General features: G+C 33.3%; 1 protein-coding gene across 1 annotated transcript in view; it reads right to left on the reverse strand.

Annotated features, from left to right (window-relative positions):
- LOC108738953 (scavenger receptor class B member 1) overlaps nucleotides 1-14,816 on the reverse strand; it is a 162,570-nt gene extending 147,754 nt beyond the window's left edge. The window contains exons 1-2 of the mRNA XM_025974966.1: nucleotides 14,729-14,816; nucleotides 14,602-14,667 (exon numbers count right to left, since the gene is read on the reverse strand). The gene's annotated coding sequence lies outside the window, so the exon portion shown is untranslated. The remainder of the gene's footprint in view (nucleotides 1-14,601; nucleotides 14,668-14,728) is intronic.
- Between the last annotated feature and the right edge of the window lie 7,712 nt (nucleotides 14,817-22,528).

Consider the following 22,528-nt stretch of genomic DNA (forward strand, 5'->3'; position numbering starts at 1 on the left):
AGTAATATTCCACAGATAATCTTTCATTCTCTTCTGTCTTCATTTCGTCCGTCTCATCTTTCTCACCCGAACCACTACCCACCCATTCCCACGATTCCTGAAAGCAGGCTGAAGAGGGCCTTCCGCCCTACCTTCCGGCATAGCCCGGAGGGACTGCTCGCCCACCAGTATTATTGGCTGGTGGAAATGAAACACCAAAATAAATTTTTTTTTAGAACTCGATGGTTGCAGCATCACCCTAGAGACCGGCTATATTTTGATGTAATACTGGGTGTCATTATAAATGGAAGACAAAACAGAGGTAATGATTTCGGCCCATACGGTGATGGCAATAAATGTCAAAAAAATGCAATTGTAGCAGTAGAAACATGACTTTATTTCGGGGTTCCTTGTCGTTAGTAGCGAAATTTTAATTATTGGTTTGAACACTCAAAGGTAAGACGTCATATGTAATTGTGGTTGGGCAAACGTTACATGAGGTTTGTCATTATACCCGATGTTGTTATAATTTTACAATTAGTGATTCTCCTAGTCAAATTTCTTCGTATCAATAATTAGAAACATTTTGTATAAATTAAATGGAAACATGGTTTTATTCACTGTAATCGTGACTTTATGTTCTCTTATCCAATATTCCTCTCATTTTGGGCAAGCAGTTATTAGAAAAGGACAAATTGTATTAGTGTCTACACATTCCAACTAATTTACTCTCAGCCTCAATACTCATTAACTCTACCTCACAGTTTCGCATAAAAAGTTTCAATTCAAACAACTGACGATGGTAACAAAATGGTAAAAAAAATGATTCATTCTTTTTAACAAATGTGGAATAATTTAATAGATGTCCATACCTACAATGTGTCCTTCGTTTTTACTACTTAGAATGCAATTTTTCAAAAATTAAAAGCACTTAGTTGGTAAATCTCAAAGAAAAATACCCTAGACATGCAATTTTATTAAACTGTTATGTTTTGTGTGGTCCACTATGAGTATATCAAAAGTAAAGTAAGAACGTATCGAAAAGAATTTAATTAAATAGGCAGGGTCATACTGTGACAAGCGGTGATGCCGAATTCCCTCCCGCAGGTAGTTTTGGTTAAAATATAGATGTCGAATTCCCCCCCGGGTACTAGCCAAGTTCCCTCCCGTTCATATCAACTCCGATAATTACACATAAGTTAACGACTACTTACCGATTTTATTTATCGAAAATAAATATATATTTATAGTGCACTTCAATACTTCAGTAAATTAAAGATAAAATAATTTCAGAAAAAAAACATATCAGTTATGAAATGTTTATTTATTTAATTTTAAAATGGTTTCCCACTACCTTAACAAATTCAATGTTTGGAAATTCGTGTGCGTCTAGCTTTTTTATGCAATCATCCAGAAAAACTTTATTAGATCTAGTTTGTCTTGTATTTGACGAATAGAAGGGCAGCCTGATAAAATTATTATTGTTATTGCGGTGTCTATAATTTATGAATAATATTAAGATTAATATGTGATGTGAGGCTCTATTATTTAAACAACTCTTTATGGCTTTGTAGTGGCAATTAGCACTCTAGGTCATCCGCCGCCGTTGGGAGGCAATTGATGTATAATTAGGAGGGAATTCGACATACCGAAAATTTCAACCCTAATTAAAAACAGGTATATGGGAGGGAACTAGGCATTATCCGTGACAAGACCTAAGAGAGGTAAGATAAAATGTTTTAATAATAAATAAATAAAAATAAATAGATGCAAATGTACAAACATAAGAATTCTATAAGAAATGCAGAACATGAGGTCAAAAAACTATCAATGACTTTCTCAACACTTCCTGTATAATTTGAATGAGAAGTTCAAGAAGCGTCTAAATTTGGGTGGTCGAATAAGATAATAAACGTCACAAGCAAAATTTTATCGCGGGTTTATGAACCCTGTTTTGCCGGGATTTCCACCAGTAAACGCATTCCTTAAATCTCAAATTGTCACGCAAGGTTAAGCAACTAAATTCTTGGAAAGTTGGCTAAAAATCGACTATACCATCACCGGGCTTGTATACGATAATAATATCCGCTTTAAACTGAAGCGAAATATACGAAGAAATGTTTAAAATATCTTAAAATAAATGTACATTCGCAATAATAAAAAAATATGTAATAGCGTACAGAAGGTATTCTTGAATTATTATGACTTCTTCGAAGATTGCTATCTCCACAGATGTTTTTATTTTCATTTTAAAGTTTGAATTATTACATTAGGACGTCATAAGTTTTAATTTATCTGGATCTTACACTGTTTTAGACGACAAAACCTACAGAGTGTTAACTTTTCTCTCACTTTACCAAACAGTAATTGAAAGCAAGAAGGTGAATTGTGGAACTCCAATTACAAATTACCTCAAATTAATGAGGAAATATTGTTGTTGATGTTATAACCCCGCCGGGAATCGAACCCGGGACCCTCAGCTTTACACATCACTGCCCTAACCACTAAGCTACGAGTGGTGACAGTAGCAACAACGACGAAACATACGCATTAGGTCACAAAGTCGTGGAAATTAATGTATTTTAATAAATGAGGAGATATCAAAAGAACAGGAGAATAGAGGACATCTTAGCGTTCGGAAGCATTATTGGTTCTAGCTTTCAAGAAATTGAAAGATTGGCATCGGGATAGAATGTGATAAAATGATACAACTGTGTATAAAAAGAGTGATAAATAATGAGAAAAGATTGCAGTGGCTAGAGGAAAGTGATATAAGGAAGGAAATATGAAGACAAAGGGTGCTAAAGATAGGTAGGAAAAGTAGATACGACGATAAAATTAATAGAGATAAAAATAGATCGAGAGCAAGTGTATGAGTGGAGAGGAATGGTCAGGAATATAAGTAAAATGACTTAAAAAAAATAATGAAAGACTGAAGATACACAGTAGTTAGTGATGTAGGATTCATGGCAAGGAGGTTTGATGACTACAATATCTGGCAGATAAAATAGGAATTGATGTAGGTACATATTAGCAAAGTTTAAAGTGGCTGATGAAGGTACAGAGAATATAAATACTGGATGTAAGAGAACGAAGGAGTTGTGAAAAGGAGAATGAAACTATGATGCATACATTGGGAGGATGTATTGAGAACAAAGGAATGGACGAATGAGAATAGATGGTGAGTGATAGTGGCAATGGGATAGAAACGTTGGAGACATTCAAAGGATTGGTAAATTAAGAGAATGCAAAAGAACGTATGGGCATTTATAAAAATAAGGAATGTATAAGGGATTTTATAGGTTACCAAGAGATTGTAGATTAAGAATATAAGGTTAGGATATTCTTCTTCAGTAATCTATTTTGTAGAAGTTCTGTATTACATGAAACTATATTCAGTCAGTTTATTTTCCTTGTAGATAATTATGATATAATAACCATTGGTTGAATAAAGGCTTACTAGTGACCACCATGAAAGTTTTGTTGCGTTTGGTTGTGTCTGCTACCCTACGTAGAGGTAGCTGCGCTGTGGGTTCAGTTCGACAAGTCGGTATCCTTATAAACCATGAATTACTACAAACAAAGTGATAAACGCCATCTGTAGTTTGTTACTACATTTTATGGAATTCAAAAATAATCAACAAGGTTCCAAGTGATATCGACTTATCCAAGGGAAATTCATAGCCATCATGAACTTCTTGTTCTGTTTGGCTATATGCCTACCACGTAGAAGTAGCTATACCGCGGGTTCAGTTCGACAAGTCGGTATCCATATAAGCCTTGAATTACTACAAACAAAGTGATTAACGCCATCTGTAGTTTGTTACTACATTTTATGGAATTTAAAAATAATCAATAAGGTTCCAAGTGATATCGACTTATCCAAGGGAAATTCATAGCCATCATGAACTTTTTGTTCTGTTTGGCTATATGCCTACCACGTAGAAGTAGCTATACCGCGGGTTCAGTTCAACGAGTCGGTATCCATATAAGCCTTGAATTACTACAAACAAAGTGATTAACGCCATCTGTAGTTTGTTACTACATTTTATGGAATCCAAAAATAATCAACAAGGTTCATAAGAATATCGACTTGAACAAAGGAAATCCACAGATAACATGAACTGCTTGTTCTTTTTGGTTTTATGCCTACCACGTGGAGGTAGCTACGCCGTGCATTCAGTTCGACAAGTCGATATTCTTAAGGGTCTTGACAAACATTTTTAAATCCCTTTTAAATGTAGCAATTTTCTACAAATAACGTTAGCTGCACTGTTTCTAGTAATTCAATGAACCTATAGAGTTCACAACGTCAAGAAAGTAAAGGTAAACAACTACAACCATACCATTCCGAAAGGTAATGGAATGCTGTAGAATAATCTCGAATGTTCGAGATATACTTCGTTTAGTTTCTGTAGTGATGTGACCTTCAGTTTGACCGGCGCAAAGTAGAAAAGAACAGCACTAGGCCAGAAAAGGAAGGAGACAACTCTCTGCCAAACTCTTAACCGGTGAGGAGCATATAATCCTTACAGTACTGCACGGAAAAAGTGACCATCCTATCAGTTACAATTGCATTGCTCAAATGTGCTGTTATTGGTACCATTTACTACTGAAATTATCAACGAGGTGTTTATTTATATTTGAAGACATATTAAAGGTTTTAACACTTGTTTTCGACTCGTACTACTAATTATGATTGAACAAAACTTTTGGCAGGTACTGTATGAAAAAGTATGTTTAATGAACAAGCGTCGAGAGTTCCCCTACGTACGATTTTGCCAGCGCACATCCAAGACATTGGAAGGGGAAATCGCTAGAGAAAATAAATGAAGTATAGAACTAGCAATTGCTAGAATATCCTGACGGACTACTAGATCAAGCAGTTTCTATGTCTATAAACTTAATTTAGTCACAGGGTTATCTTAGTTACTAGCTTTAGCTGTTCTGGGAGAAAATTCGAAATAAATTCATAGTATAGAGAACAAGAAACCGTGGTAATTAAGCAAATGTAAAAAAATCATTCAGTAGGGACTTGCAATAGCTTATTTAAAGAAATGTATATAAATAGAATATTTGAAATAAATGGTGTCCTTAACCTAAACCCAATGATTAGCATATTCAATGAGAATAAGTATATTTCCACGTGAAGTCATAAGGTTATTCACTAACAGAAATTCACCTGCACGTCATAAAAAATCCAATGTGTGTTTATGAATATATTAATTCAAATTAGTTAATGTGTACTGTTTTCTCATTGTCATCAATGAAAATTGTCAAAAATGCAAGAAATAAAATTCAATAAAAATGAAAAACAGATTCGATAAAAAAAAATTTAATTTTACGATCCACCCTGAAGAAACCCTACTCAGAAGGCGCAACGTCGATGTTATTTGAAGTAACTATAATTTTATTTACTTACTCTCAATTAGCTTTGATTAACGAAATAATTTTAAATTAATATTTATTATTATTTCCACAGAAAACATCGTATAGTTTCTTAACTGTTTTAAAATTACTTTCCGTATTGTCCCTTTAATAGAGGTGAATGTGAAATTTTCGATATTATTTAAGAAGCTAATGACTACGCTTGTGCTAAAATGTATGAAAGGCAAACCGAAAATGGGCAAAATCTCTAGTCATTAATAAACAATCATCTTGAACGAAAGTGATAGAGTACATTAGGTAGTGTACATTGACCTTCGCAGGAAATGTGCTGTATTACGAAGAAACAAAAAGAAGTTAAAAGTAATGTCATATAAAATAGAAAGTCAAGGGCAAAGGTTAATAACAAATAATAGTTACGTTGCATCTAATATGTGAAATTGCCGATTTCACGAATTATGCAATTATGTCTAATTAATGAAAAAAAGGTTTTAACAAACGGTCTTCTTCGAGACTTTCAAAATTTTATAACCCATCATCGTTTATCACGAAAAAATAAAGAATGGGAAGCATTAAAAGTTGCTGAAGGTCTCAAAGTTAAGGTCACTTGTTTTAAATCCCGTTTCATGAATTAGAAGATTTTTGCACTTGCGAAATGGGGCATAACTCAATTGGGCACCTAAGGCCGGTAGTTTTTGAAGATATCCATTTGGGCACCAAACAAGGCCGCGAAAATTAGCCCTATTTCGGATATACAAATACACATAAATACATACAGGAAAAACAAAAACAAATAGCTCAATTGGGCACCCAAAAGTACCGAACTGGATGACTCCAAAACAAAAAAAAATTTCGTACGCGTTGCCTTTACCTATCGTATCCTTAAGATCCAATGCAATTAAACAAAAGCATTCCTCAGCTAATAACGTTCCTGATCATGTTCTTTTCTTATTGGAAATCCTTTTGACTTTGTTGTTTTCTCAAAGTACAAACAAGGTTTTGACATTGTTATAATAATCCATTTCACACATCCATGAGGACAACTTCCCCATAATGCCCAATTGAATGAGAGCTTAAAAGGAGCAATATTTGTCGAGTAAAAATGCCCAATTGAATTTTTTCATCTCCAAGAACTCAAACCTTTTCTCGCAAAAATTTCAGAAAATGTTCATTTCCAATTGATTTCTGATGTACGAGGGCGGTTCAATAACTACCCATGTTTAAAGACAGAGGACGTTCCTGAGGGAAATTGGTGTTGTCATCGTGTACTGCCATCTATCAAACCACGCCAAAACGAATTTCAGACTGATTGATAGGTTAGTTTGAATTTGGCAGCCATTCGACTGAGACGTGTTTCGTTATTTTCGCTAAGATGGAAAAAGGGCAGTATCGTTCGGTAACTCGCTTTTTGTTTTTCGATGGGAAAAATGCGAGGAGATGAAAACAAAGTTGGATAATGTTTATGGAGACATTACGCTATCTACGACCACAGTTAGATATTGCTTCAACGAATTTAAACGTGGACAAAGATCCGTTTTTGATAGGAGCGACCAAGAAGCCTGACAAACGTTGTTGCCGAGGAAATCATTTTACGAATTTTTTAGGAAAAGGAAGAACGATCACTGGACAATATTACAATGAGTAATTGGACCGCTTCGACAAAAAATTGAAGGAGACACGGACGCATTTGACGAAAAAGAAGGCGCGTTTTCAACACGATAACACACCGGCACATTCATCAGGAGTTGTTGCCGCCAAAATGCATGAATTACGTTATGAATTTGCTGCCGCACACCCCGTACTCACTCGATTTGACTCCCTGCGACTTCATCTTGTTCCCTACCATGAAGAAATGACTAGCGAGAAAGAAATTTAGCTCAAACGAGGAAGTCATCGCCGAGACAGGGGGGGTTTTGGAGAGTTCGACAAATCTTATTTTTTGGAGGGGTAAAAAAAATGGCAGGGTCGTTGGGAGAAGTGTATCTTTCTAAAAGGGGACTATGTTGAAAAATAAAAAAAAAAAATTAAAAAAAAGGTGTCTTCATTTCTGACACGGGTACTTATTGAACCGCACTCGTACTTATAACCACAGCATTAAAAAATCGAAAAAAGAAAATTGTATGTAAAAAAAGGGGATATGACAATCGCATATTATCAACAAAAGAAGTAATTTAAATGGGCTAAGCGGAAACGATGGCAGAATTACCTAAATGTACTAATGTTCGTCAAGTACCCACGTAAACTACACCATGCTTCTCATATTATGCATTATGTGTATTTTAATGTGAGTGGCAATTTTTTTTTTCTATAGAAAAATTATATTCGTTGCTTTATATGTTTTAATGATCCACCACAAACAAGAATGCGTGCGTATTACGGAAATGACAAAAACGTTTTGTTATGTGAGCTTCACTTGTCACGCAACGTTAGCGTATTCTTTGTACCGACATTGAACACAAAACTTACAACGTAGCAAACATCTTTTTTCGTACGTATATGTATATGGTACAATATTGAGCAACTAAAGTGGATCTCGTCATGAAACTTTTTTCATTACAGTTCATGCCCAAAGATTTACGTCATAAATCAGGATTCTTGGTTTGTACTATGTCTAAATGTCTCAATATATCTACATCGGAAATGGAATCGATGACGACTGTTGGAGGATATGATGAATACCGTCGACATATACTAATGGACATGCCTTAGCGGTCAGAATTGTGAAGAAAGAGATGGAACGAAGTTTCGGACAATATCCATCTCTCTTACGATAGTGCGCAAGCGTGTAATGAAAGAGATAGCACTAGTCCGAAACCATACACCATCTCTCTCACTCTTTTCCAGCCAAGAAATTATTACAACGACATACGGCTAAGACACGTCCATCATCATATGTCTATGGTGAATACCATGCTTCAGCCTCTTTGTAGGAATTAGAGACTGTGTAGGTGGTGGGGAGAGAGAGAACATTGAGATGGACTAATAGAATTTAGAAAAGACATGAAAGAGCATCTGTGGAATATTGGCCTAGGTTATTATATAACCACTAAACGACCCAGCTTGATGAACTAATAATCAGAAGGTCGTCAATTTTAAGATTGATTGGACACACACCTCCACTCCTTCCTATCCTGAGCTAATCTTCGCGTTTCCCTAAAACTAGAACACCCCACATCCTTAACTACTTGCGAACAGTAATCTAATCTAGGTCTGCCTCTACTCTTCTTAACTCATGTTTCTACCTCTAATTAGTCTCTGATAAGCCCTTCATGCCTGAGAAGGTGTCCTACCAACATATCTCGCCTACTTGTTACTGACTTCCTGAGAGTCCTCTCTCCATTCACCTATTCTTTCTAATACCTCCAATTTCCTTCAATTTTTGGTCTCCTATCTTTATGTTCACTCCTTCCCTACTCTTTCTTTCTTTACATATCAATATTTCGTTTATTAATCACCACTATCATCATAATGTAGTCAGTCCTAAGACTGGTTGGAGACCCACCTCTACTCTTTCCTATCCTGAGCTAATCTTCACAGTTCCTTACACTAGAACTTCCCTTATCCTTAACTATTTGCGGATAGTAATATAATCTAGGTCCACCTCTACTCACTTCACTCCTGTTTCTACCTCTAATATGTCTCTGATTAGACCATCATGCTTGAGAACCTATTTCGCCTATCTCTTATTGACTTCCATAGAGTCCTCTGTTCTCATATTCTCTCTAATACCTCTTCATTTCTAATCTTCTCTATCCAAGGTATCCTATATGAAATCCTATGACATTGTTAGTTACTTAATTGTGGATTAATATGCTATATTAATTTGAAATCATTTTTTTGATTTTTTATTTACCCACTACAATCCACCTCAAATTAATGAGGGAAAAATTGTTGCTGTTGTCACACTCCCCGCCGGGAATCGAACCCGGGACCTTTGGCTTTACGCACCAATGTTCTACCACTAAACTGCGATAGGTGACAACAGCAACCCGACCAACCGACCTACAAGGTTAATGATCCGTCGATTTTTATTAACTTAATTATACATATATTAAATATATGAAATCCTATGACATTGTTAGTTACTTAATAGTGGATTAATATGCAATATTAATTTGAAATCATTTTTGCGATTTTTTATTTACCCACTACAAACTACCTCAAATTAATGAGGTTGTCACCTGTCGTAGTTTAGTGGTCAGAAGATTGGTGCGTAAAGCCAAAGGTCCCGGGTTCGATTCCCGGCGGGGGTGTGACAACAGCAACAATTTTTCCCTCATTAATTTGCGGTTGTTTGTAGTGGGTAAATAAAAAATCGAAAAAATGATTTCAAATTAATATTGCAAGATATCCTAATTATTCACCGATACTACCACATTTCAAACGTTTCTAACCTTTTCTTTTCCGCCGCGTCCACCGTCCATGAAGGCCCATTCTAAATTTTGATGAAAGAACCCTTAAAATTGGATGAGTAGTTTCGGAGATTACCTCTTACATCCAAATTTACAGACTTTACCTATACATACGATAATGTAAGTAGGTACCTATAGATTCTTCAAAAATATTACAACTTATTTTTTTAATGCTTTAAAACATCCATAATCAACCTGATATTTGAAGAGATTCCTAACCCATCAAAAGTAAGCATTGAGAACAATCGAAAATGGAAAAATTTAGTGGACCATTCTGCGAAAGAGTAACAACAACAATTAGCGTTACAGTAGGTGGTCACAGGCGTGTGTTTCTGTTCACTTTTACTGAACACGCAGTACCAGCGATGTGCTACCTGCTGCCTCGTGTCTGAATCCGTTATGTTGTTAGATTTTATCATTTTATCGGACACTATATTTAACGTTATAATTCTAGAGTGTTACGTTTAATTTCGATTGCTTATCCTAGCAAATCAAACACGATGGTACGCCCACTTTCTTTAGATAATTGTATTAGATTTCTATAAATGTCCGTTATTACCTTATAATTGATAACTACTGCGAACTATCTTCTTGTTTTACAAGGCTATTGTTTACCTAATCCAGTCGTTAAATGTAGTTTATAGATGATGTTTACTATTTAGTTAGTTTATACAGTGTAATATTGTAAAGGAATGAAGGTGTGTTTGACCATGGACATGGCCTTATAGACGTCCATTTTTTGCCAACTTTTAAAAACTAAAATACCATTTGGTTGTTTCCTTCATTTTCAGTACTAATCATAGAGATAATAGAATACAATGAGCAAGTCCCATGCAACCCTGTGAACGACGGTGAGACCTCAAATGAAATATAGTAACATCCTCTCTTCTATTTCTGTCTTTATTTAATGGTACTTTTCATTGGTCTTCACAGCTGACTATAATTTCGAGTTATACCTTAAAATTTCAAATTACAAGTCGAAGTTTTGAATTGCAAGTTGAAATTAAGAGTTGTAAGTCGAAATTTCGACTAGCAAATCGAAGTATTGCTATATACATTCTAGATCAACTAAATTACAATAAATTAATTCAATAAGCTATTGCTATGGTGTTATTTATCCATGTTATTACTGAATCTTGCAATAGATAATCGTTTGTGTATGACTGCATATTAATGTCTACAAATTTGCGTTTTCAATGCTCTATAATTCTGGTATATACCTCTTATTTATGTTAACATTGCAATCTGTTATTCGAATTCAGTAATTATTTTTATAATTATGTGTGTAAATAAATATTAATCGCGAGAACGCATACGCATGTTAGGTAAAGTATTACAGTTCTTAAAATTCATATCATAGCTAGCCGTGAACAAAACGGTCCCAAATTTTACTTTTCGTTAAAATATAGTAGAAAAACAATAAAAGTTGTGTGAAATGTCATACTTTTGCAATAAAAAAATCTAAAGAAATAAGACAGTCAATATAGAGGGGTTACTTAAGCTTAAGCCTACTTTCAAAAGCCAGGATGATTTCACTAAATCAGAATCCTTAATTAAAAACCTCCAATTGGACGTGTTTGATTTGAGATTAAATATGAGTGGGTCCAAATGTCTAAATTCGGGAGTATAGTTGGTTGCATACATTCTAATAATATATTATAATAACCATTAAAAGATTTGACGTGTACAGTTGGTAGTAAATACGTACATATATATATACTAAAGTATATCTACGTTATATAATTATTGAAAAATGTTAAGATTTAAGTGTTACGCACTAAGAGGTTGGGTTAGGTTATAGAGGAATGCACCAACAAAGCTTTTATACAATAATTGAATTTGAATTAAATTTTCGATTATTTTGCGTTCGTTTCTTACCGATTACGGAAAACTAAATGAAAACTATTTGAAAACAATTAATAATCAACAATGTCGTACGTTTGAAGCGAATATAATAGCAAATCGAAACTTTTTCTGTACTCAATGTTATTAAACAAATCGAAATGAACAATTAATCAATTAATAAATAATTTACAATGTGTTGCATTACGGACAAACAGGGAGAATGACACCAAAATGTGATTTTCAAATGTCCTGCTTCAATTTGTCTATCTATCTGTAATTACAAACTCATTTAATTGAAATATTATTATGTTGGCAACAAATACGATTTCTGGTAGGTACCAACATAATCGTTATATCAGCGTGACATATCAACTGAGTTAATAATCCAATTCACTTGAAGGAAATGTTGGAAGTATTACATTTTGATGGTCATAAATTTTTAAACTAATTTACTGTCAACAACTTTAAAAATTCTTTGACATAACCACATAAACAGCGTCAGTTAAATGAGTAGAAAACTGCTGACAGTTGGCAGGCGGTCTTACTGTCTTACTATCATTGTACTTATATGTAGGTATTTTGACGAAATAAATCTTACACTTTGTGACAGATAACAGAAGTACAACTTACATTATCAATAAGACAATCTTGGAAGTTCTAAAGAAACAATACCAAGATAAAGACACTGTTGTCATAACCATGCTTTCAGAGTCCTCTAGATAGTATATACTGGAATCAAGTTTATGTACCCATGTTAATAACAGAACCACTAGATGGCGATATATTGTTATAAGTAGATATTATATTAACTTGCTTTAAAAGGGCTGGATGAATCCTGTCAAAATCGAAATTACAGTCGAGATTGTCTCAATAAATTACTTGAAGTTGTTATTGTTTTTAATAATGATAGTAAATGCAGCAGCTAAATAAATATTTATAGAGTAAACTAGTTTATGTTTTTAAAATTACAGAAAGAAAATTTAGATAAAATTAGTGTACCGTAAATATAAAGAACATTCATAAAAAAAAATTATTCTACACTAAATATTTTATTTATTCACCATACCTATGTCGATCAGAAATAAAATTTTTAATACAACGCCCGTTTTCGCTTCATTTATACTACGCTACGGTAAAAATTATTGTTAATTTTGCAGAATATGTCACTGCTTATGTGGTCATTAGGTACGTGTTAAAAAATGTTTAGCATGAAAAAAGATTTAAAGAGTAAATAGAAAACCCATATTTACACATTACGGTACTCGAGGACGAATTTATTAAAAACTCAAAATATACGCATGATATAAAAATAAATATTAAATATAAACCAGTACAAACAGAAACATAAAGGTAGGCACCAAAAAAATATTAACTTATTGAGAAATTCTATGACATAATTTCCTGTTCGATACCTGGTTAACCTAAAATTAGCAATTAAACATTGAATGAATCTAATATAACCTAACTTAGACTGAAATAACCTTACCTAACCAAACCTAAACCGACATAACCTAAGATAAACTAAAACTAGTTAATCATCTACTTCTTACTGCGCTGAGAAACCACTAAATTAACCTAAAATTAGCAATTAAAGATTGAATGAATCCAATTTAACCTAACTTAGAGTGAAACAACCTTACCTAACCAAACCTAAACCGACATAACCAAAGATAACCTGATCTAGTCAATCACCTATTTCTTACTGCGCTCAGAAACCACTAAATTCTATAGCAACAATTACAACGCCTATTTTAATAATAATATAAAACAATTGCAACAATTACTAGATACGATCTTTATTAAAAAACAAATGAAAACCAAGATGCATTGTTACGAAACTAGTAGGTATCTATAATATGTGCAATGATTTTATTTGTAAAAACAGTAGATTTTTGTTTAAACTTATGTAACAAATTAATTATTGTAGTATGATAATTATTCATTAGAGATGCAAATCGATCATAGAAAAATGAAAAAAAAAATTCCATTTGCATGTGTAAATTGAGTGTAAAGTGTCGTTTTATAAAGAAATTATCGTAATTTACTTAATAACAAAAGTGGTGTAGAAACGAATAAATTGTTTTGATTTATATTAACAATTCGGTCAGCTCTTGTTTTAATTTCCATAGTACATTTGAAACCAGTACCTACTTATTACATAATATCTAATTTAATTAGACATAATTTCTAATTAAAAGCGCGTGGAAAAATTATTTTCAAACATTAGTTTACATAATGCAAACATTATTTGCTTAATATTAAATAAATTAAATGGAATTTGTGAAATAGTTTATTGCCACATTAAAACATTTAAAGTTCCTTGATTTTCAATCAGAAAATGGCATTTTCTAAAGTAACGTTTTCTTTTTTTGTCAACTCTATCGACAGGCTACGTAAATTTAGGTAAATATTTAGACAATTTTGAGACTTACTACTTTGAGAAAAAATTAGTATCTAAATCATTTTTAATAAAGTTTACGCAAAGAAAAGACCATTATTATCGTTAAGAATTACAAAGTTCAATTTTTTGTTACATGTAATACGAGATTCCTGTTTGCAGCTGCTAAATGAAAATTTCATTAAAAAAAAGGAAAAACTGTAGAAACTACGAAAGAGTGACATAACAACAGACAGGCGACAGGGTTTTGTTCTGCATCTTAAGAATGTTGAAGATCTAATATTTCTCATAAATGTAAAAAACTAAACCATTAGTAATTATTATTGGATCAAGGAATCGGCAATGATGGTCCTACTTACACATATATATTTATAGGCATTCACATAATTCAACATTATCAGCAAAATAATTATATTTTATTATTAAAATGATCCAAAGCCGAACATCCGGAATATTTATCGCTTAACGTTATTTAAGCATAGAACAAATGAAATAACTTTGATATACATGTTATTTAATACTTAAAGTTGTAACTGTGTATTTTGCCCGTTCATTATTGAAATAAATAAAAAATCAACTTACCTGGTCCTTATATCAAATTGTTTCACAAAAACAAACAACCAATCTGGGTCGTCGACAGCTACCACTCTAACAAAAGGATAATGATAATTTTACACCACCTAGAACTAGAACGTCGAGTGTTTCTTACCGATTTTAGTCTGTTACGCGCAACCCTTACTGCTGTCAAGTCACCGCAGGTGTCGTCACCGTCCGGAAGACCCCCGAGTGCCAAAAAAGGGTACCGCGCCCGCGATCACGCCGTCGTACCGCATACGATGCTACTCCACGATCCTTCAACGAAAGGGAAAGCAACAACAATAATAATATGTAAAACGTTCATCGCCGATCACGGTTTGCCAACAGTTTGCTTGGTCAGTAGCACACGAGATACAACCCAAGAAAAAGTGAGAAAAGAGTGGAGGGTCTACCGGAGAAAGAGATATGTTGACAGACACAGACGTACAATCACAAACACGGGCATGTGCAGCTAGATAATAATGATGATGATGATTACGATAAGGGAACTAACGCATCCAGCGACACCTGCTGAAATAGATAATAGATACGTATTGCGAAACAATTGAGTCTTGTTCGGTTGTCGCGGGCACAACTAACTGCGATAATAAAGTAGACAGACGATTCGAAAAGTGCAACCAGCAAGAAATGTTATGACTTACAGTATCGTACTTGTCACAAACGCTCTATAAACAATGAGGCAGACCCACACGTTCGTTTGCAGTTGATTTGAAGGATGGAAAAAATCCAAGATTACCTTGGTGACGTCACGTCATGCAATTTTAAAAGATGAAGAGGGTAAATGACCGGCCAAGAAGTTAGGTTAAATCCGAGGGGTTATCTACAAAATACGTACACAATGCATTTGCAATCCTTATTAATATTTAGCCACCATAGTTCAACCCTTCTTCAAACGAAAAAAAAATGTTTAAAGGGTCTCATTGGAATCTACTTCCAAATTTCTTTCTAAATTTTTGGAATTAACAGGGGACAGAAACAAATACATAAAAAGTCCAAGATTACCTTGATGATGTCACGTTATGCAACTTTAACAGATGAATAGGGTAAATGACCGGTCAAGAAGTTAGGTTAAATCCAAGGGGTCATCCACAAAATACATACCCAATGCATTTTCAATCCTTATTAATATTTAGCCACTATAGTTCAACCCTTCTTAAAACGAAAAAAAAATGTTTGAAGAGACTCATTGGAATCTACTTCCAAGATTTTCTCCAAATTTTTGGAAATAGCAGGGGGGGGACTTATATATAAATAAGGGGTCATTTTATGGTTTTAATAACGCATGCGTCAGCCGTGCGACCTCTCTCAGCGCAATCTTTTTTATGAACGAAATATGCCGAAATCTTTAATTTGAGGTGCAATATAAGCTAGTAGCGAATAGAGAACCAAACATAGGGATATTCTTTTGTAAAATACAACGTGGTATAGGAAAATTGGTCCAAATACCTTCAACCATCTTTTCATCTAAATAATAAATTTAAAGAAGTCCAGTAAATGTAATTTAAAGCCTTTAAGGCTGGTTATGCTTTGATCAAATGATTTTGATAGTTTAACCAGTTTTGGACAGTCTTCAGAAAATCAGTAGATGTTCAGATAAATGTGATAAAAAAAACGCATTCCACACGTCCAATAAATTATGCGACGTATGTATTCGGTAAAGTTTTGCCTTACCTGTATTTAAACGGTGTATAGATAAGGGTGAATCAATTTAATCATGGAATTTACCTATTGAAATAGATGAAATGGTTGTTTATATCCCATCTAACAAATTACTTCTATTATTTACATAGTAGATAGAAATTTTAATTAAGAATTCTACCTCAATTATTTCATTATCTATAAACATCACCACTTCATTATTTCTAGTAATAATTGCAACGTGCAATTAATAATAGATAGCATTTTAAACAAATGAATACACAAAACTATCGTTAAATTAGTATATACGCATAAAATTGAAAGACAAGAAACTATTTGTTTAATGAAATGCATATTAAATTTAAAATATCTTTACTAAAGAATAATTGGCATTTTATACTAGCAATTCAAACCACCTGCTTCAAAACACAAAATCTGTGAAATAAGAGCAAATAGGTGTTTGATTGATTAGTATTTTTTATGAGTTGTTTTTTTTTTAAGGGCAGTTTAATTTTGCAGTTTTTAAATGTAATTAAAAAAATGCGAAAAGTTTCAATTAAATTTATGTTACAAGACTTATATTCATTTTTATGTATAAATCTTCCTTAATTCTGTAAATTTTCTGCTAAATAAACGTCCAATTCTTGCAGAATTAAAATACAGAAATAATAATGATACACAAACATATTACATGGACCATAATTTAACATCTCTCAGTATTATAATATTGTTACTTGTTTGTTTGCTTTGTTATCTCCGAAGCTACCAAAGGATTCATGACCTCTGAACAACGTCCTTTACAAAAAAAAGCAGAAACTCTAGTAAAACTCTGTATGTATTCGACATTCTAATTCTCAAGCTGCAGGCTTCAACTTGCGAAATAAACAGATATTGTATGTGTACACAATAGAACGGTTAAAAATAAAGTTTTAGAAGAAAATAAATTTCAACAAGTAAATTTTTAATTATTAGATTTTACACATTTGTATCGAGTAATGTACATATGTTGATAAATTACCTATACGACTTGTTAAACAATTAACTGTTAGGTTGTAATTTATTATTTTGCGAAGAATTATAACATATTATTACCTACGTACCATAGGCGGGGAATATTTTTACTATTAGGGGTACATTTATATTGGAATTATACAGTAAAAATGGTATCTTTACAATAACTAGTTCTTCCCCCTGCCCTTGGCCATTTTTATTGCTCCACTATGACGTAGTGTCGGCCATCATTCTTTTCTAATTGTTGCAGTTGTCGGCCATTTTTCTGTTTCAATTGTTGTCGCATTGTCACTGATGTCGGCCATTATGGTTTTTCAATAGATGTCATAGTAATCAATGATTAAAATTTAAAGGAATTGTACGCAACACATCGTACACTTCAGCATAAGAAATTGCTGATACTAACCTTCATTTACGTAATACTACTTTGCCCTGTGCTGACAGTACTCATATTTTTTTTATATATATATATATATAAGTAATATGTTGTTTCAAATTATGTTTTAGTGGTCTCTTTGGCCAACATAATGAAGAATGCTGTTGTCGTTGATGTTATTTTCAGTCAGACGGATATTAAGAAGACATTTTGTAGTTAAAAACATACCTACGTTTTTTGTAATATTTCTTCTAAGCACAAATTTTTCTATATACCGACATAATAATTGTCTTAAATACTGACATTTTCTGTCATACATGCGAGTTTGTCATGACTTTTAAACAAAATAGTGTCGATAGTTGTGAGAGTTATGATAACTTGAAAGAAGTAAAAAATTTCGAAAAAAAAATCTAGTTTGTCTATATATCTACTAGAGACGTGCGAAATGGTTTTTTAAAAGTATTTAAATACAAAATGCAAATGTTTTGTTATTTCAAATGTAAAATACAAAACACGTATTTTCAAAATACGTTTCTCAAGTAAATACATTTTGTAGTACCTATTTAATTTTCTACATTTACTCGTATAGAATATTTTTTAAAAAAGTCTTGCAGGCATTTGCTCATTTCTTTAATATTGTAATTTTTCTAGACCAATAGTGATGTTTGCACTATACCACCAGCTGCGAAGATTGAGTATCTATGAGTCATATTTTTCTGTTTGAAGTGATTGAGATACAGTTTTTCTATCTTTATGTTATAGATAGTTTCTTCAGATCAGCAACAAATAATTCTTCTATGTGGTTCCTTATTTGCCTTTGTCACACATTTTAATTGGAAAAAAGACACTGATGCTAAAATAGTTTGTTTAGTGTGAAAGGTCAGAGCCAAAATAGGATTGCAAATAATTTTATTGATGTAAAATCAAAATCAACCATTTTATATCAAAATATTTACAACCCCATCTTGTTTCTGACCTGTTATATATTGTAATAAGAGAAAGAAATGGAATCCGTAGTTTCTTTAGCTTTGGGTTCATCTAATAGCGAAGTTTTTCGAATCGTTTTCTAAGACTTTTGGATTATACGCATTTATTAGCACACCAGAATATCTTTACACAGCTGGCGTATATCTATTCGATATTGTTTTGCGGGCTGTTTTGTCGTAATTCATAGAATTTCGTAGTTCCTTGCTAAGGGTACGATAAGTGGTGATTTGGCAGGCGCTGATATCAATTTGGAACTTCAAAATTCTATGGATCATGATATTGAACCCGGAAAAGAATATCGATCCAATATTTTAGATTATTCATTTCCAAGGAGTTTAAAATTTTTTGGGCTTTCAGTTAAAGAATTAGAAGGCATTCATGGAATGCCTCTTTGTACCCTTTTTAAACTTGTAACACCTTCAATAGCCAATGTGAGCAACTTTCATTCGTTTTATATAATGTTTCATCGGTGACACTAGCAAAACTTAACGCCAAAAATGTATTTTGCATTTTACAAATAGAAAATACATTTAGAAAAGTATTTAAAATAAAATACAAAATGCTTTTCTTAAAAAATATTTAAATGCAAGATAAAAAAAGGTATTTTTTATTTTGTATTTGCATATTAAATGCAACTATTTCAAATAAAACACATCTTTGATTTCAACCATGTATTATCCAGACATAGGAACAAAGAACATTAACTCCGTGGACACTTTTGTGGATCTCTTTCTTCAAACAGTGGTAAAGTTTCTTTTTTATTATATTTAGTTTTAAAGCAAACTAAAAATTTCAAATATAACTAATAACGTTTTGTTCCAAGATAAGAATATATTAAACTCGTTAAACTATTTGCTCTTGCTGTTGCATATAATAAAATTGAAGACCTGGAAAAAGTCTAAATAATTCATAATACTTACTTAATACATCAACCCCAATGTAAACTTCGGTAATAATTAATACGGCTTCAGTTAGTAGGTAACAAGTCGAAATCAACTATGCCAATTAGCAGCTGTGCAATTATTACTGGCGCAGTTGGTAGTACAGTTGGTAGATGTTAATATAACCGGAAGGGAAAATACATAATGTTACGTGAATTACGTGTAACTCCGGCATTTCGTTAAGCTACAGATAGCGTGCTGCCGCTTCTGGTCAACATCGCAAAGATGATACTATTGCATAAAATAGTAATAAAGTAAGCCAAGGAAACCTTCCTTTATACTTTTAAATAAACATTAATTGTATCAATAGTAGATAAATGAAATGGGGCAGAGTGTTGAAGAAAATATTCTATATAGATACTAATCTATTATACAAAGCGTTCATAATCATCATTATCGTAAGGTCGTCAGTCTTAAGAGTTGTTGGACACGTACCTCCACTCTTTCCTATCCTGAGCTAATCTTCGCATTTCCCTAAAACTAGAACAACCCATATCCTTAACTATTTGCGACCAGTAATCTAACCTAGGTCTACCTCTACTCCTCCTAACTCCTGTTCCTGCTTCTAATATGTCTCTGATTAGACCTTCATGCCTGAGAAGGTGTCCTACCAACCCATCTCGCCTATTTCTTATTGACTTCCATAGAGTCCTTTGTTCTCTTATTCTTTCTAATACCTCTTCATTTCTAACCTTTTCTATCCACGTTATCCTCTTCATTCGCCTATAACATCACATTTCGAACGCTTCTAACCTTTTCTTTCCCGCCGCGCCCACTATCCATGTTTCGCACCAGTACAACACCGCGCTCCAAACATACGCCCTTAACAACCTTTCTCGACTTTCTAAATTAACCGTTCGCGAGCATAGAAGTGACTTCTTTTTATTAAAGGTGACACGACCATGCTCTATCCTCTGCTTTATATCCCTACTACTCCTTCCGTCTTGACTTATCTGACTTCCTAGGTATCTAAAATCAGCACTAGTTCTAATTTTTCGCCTCCTGTCTTTATATTCGCTCTTTTTCTACATTTTCTTCCCTTGCATACCAGTATTTTATTTTTACTTTTATTTATTTGCATACCGTATTGTTTTGTCAATATCGCTTCCATTTTATTTAAAGCTATCTCTAAGTCTTCCTTGCTAGATACTAATACTGTTATATCATCTCCAAATCTAAACATACTTTTGCCCCTGTCTCTATAGTTGTACTGTCTTTAATGATGTTGATCGCGCCTTCGATGTATAGATTAAGAAGTAGCGGTGAGAGTGTGCATCCCTGTCTGACTCCCTTCCTAATATTTACTTCTCTACGTTGCAACCCTAGCTCTATAACTGCCTGTTGTTCTTTATACAAACTAAGGATCAATCTTCTATCTTTGTAACTCATCCCTACATTTTTAAATATATTTTACATCTTGTCCCATTTAACATTGTCAAAAGCCTTTTCTAAATCTACAAATCCTATGTACGCACTCTTTCCTGTTGGTAACAAAATCAGCTGTTACAGTTTCATATTATGAATTGATGACATCGAAGCTTAACAATTTATTTTAAACTAGCTTCACCTACCTATAATTCAGTTTGTGACTATTACAGTCATATTTTATCAATTTGTGACCTATTTATAAGCCTTATTAAACTCTACAACTTTTCTATAAATTTCACAACGTTTGTATAACAAAAGCATCTGTTTTACCATTTGTTCGTCGACTTAGGTAGCAGAATTGACCTCCACGAAGAGCCCTTTTACTTTAACAAAATAATATAGAGCCTATGTCGACCCTACAGGTTCGTTCTAAATACTGGTTAAGGAATTTTTGAAATCGAATGAGTAGTTTCGGAGATTATCTCCTACATCCAAACTTACAAACTCTACCTCTTTATAATATGGAGTAAGAGAGTTGAAGCAGTGATGTCACGCATTGAGGGAAGTTGGAGACGTTGCAGTTAATTATTATTATTGTTTTGGCACGCTTGGAATTATTGATCACCATGATTTTTGAATGAGAAAGGTAACAACAGTCGTTACGGTATCAATAAATAAATAATCAATGGATTAACCAAGTTGTAGTAAAGGTTCGAAACTTTTATGCTAAATACCCGCGGCGCACTAGATTATTATTTGTACATGTAAAAGATATAAAAAGTGTCCCATTTAGTGATAACATAAATACATATATAAGTTTACGTGATTCATAGAAAGTTTGCTGGACTTTACGTCGTCCATAAACGGCTTAGAGGTAATCGCATAGATGTGCAAATTTATGTTAATAACCTCTAATAAAATAAGCAACTGTTTATTACAGTTAATAAGCAGATGACCGGCATTTTTGAAGGTTGTTTTTCTAATAATTAAGTAATTTTTTGTCTCTTTAAGAAAACCCATCAGATGAATGAACAATTGTCACATAAAACCGTCCCATTATAGCTCAACGTAAAAAAACATTATTAAGGTAATCGTATTTTATCGCATAAGCGTCTCACGAGCAGCACAGGGTCACTCCTGCTCTTTTGTGAAAGGAAACTACCATAAAACTATTAAGAGATTTCGTTTACGTCATCCACATAGTGTGTACGAACCAATCCAAGAGGTAATGGTAACAGCACGTCGGTTACATAACAACATTAAAAGCACTTTCTACAGATTTCCTATACAGTAGAGTCACTCCTTTGATCTAATCTAAAATGCAGGCGTTTTCCATAGGCGGTTATAAATCATCTTTTTTGTACGCTGGACTGCGGTATACGAAGATTGTTCAATAGCTTTACTAATATGTATAGATACGGAACATATGTCTACTTCACGATAACACCCAGTGCAATACAGAGAACTCGTAGATGAAGTAATGAAGCATCAGAAGGAAGGGGGTATACACTATGTTTGATCAGAAACATTAAGAAAGGAGAAGGTACATGAAAAAGAAATGGAATGAGCCATTTGGAACCACTCAGTGATA

Source organism: Agrilus planipennis, unplaced genomic scaffold, assembly GCF_000699045.2.
Source record: "Agrilus planipennis isolate EAB-ADULT unplaced genomic scaffold, Apla_2.0 scaffold118, whole genome shotgun sequence".
Classification (NCBI taxonomy): Eukaryota; Metazoa; Arthropoda; class Insecta; order Coleoptera; family Buprestidae; genus Agrilus; species Agrilus planipennis.